Source organism: Arachis ipaensis, chromosome B09, assembly GCF_000816755.2.
Source record: "Arachis ipaensis cultivar K30076 chromosome B09, Araip1.1, whole genome shotgun sequence".
NCBI lineage: Eukaryota > Viridiplantae > Streptophyta > Magnoliopsida > Fabales > Fabaceae > Arachis > Arachis ipaensis.
Window position 1 is genome coordinate 98,861,367 of NC_029793.2, and position 338 is coordinate 98,861,704.

Here is a 338-nt window from a genome sequence, read left to right on the forward strand (position 1 = left end):
TTAATATTTTTTATTATTTTACAAAATCTAAAAAGTAAAAATATTAAAAATTAAAACAAAAGTCAAATTAGAGTCTAATTCTTCAATTAAGGAGTATACCTATAGCTGCGAAAAAATATTAAATTTAAGGAACTATCAATTATATTAATCTGATGTAAAGAGGCATAATCACAGACAATTCTTAGCTTCTTGCAAAGCTAGAGTTTAAACATGGAAAGTTATTTTAGAAAAGAACGGTATCATTTATTATTTCAGATATCAAAATTATAGATTTTTCTATATTTAATATTTCAATTATATTAAGTGTACACTAAAATCAGCTACCAAAATCAACCACA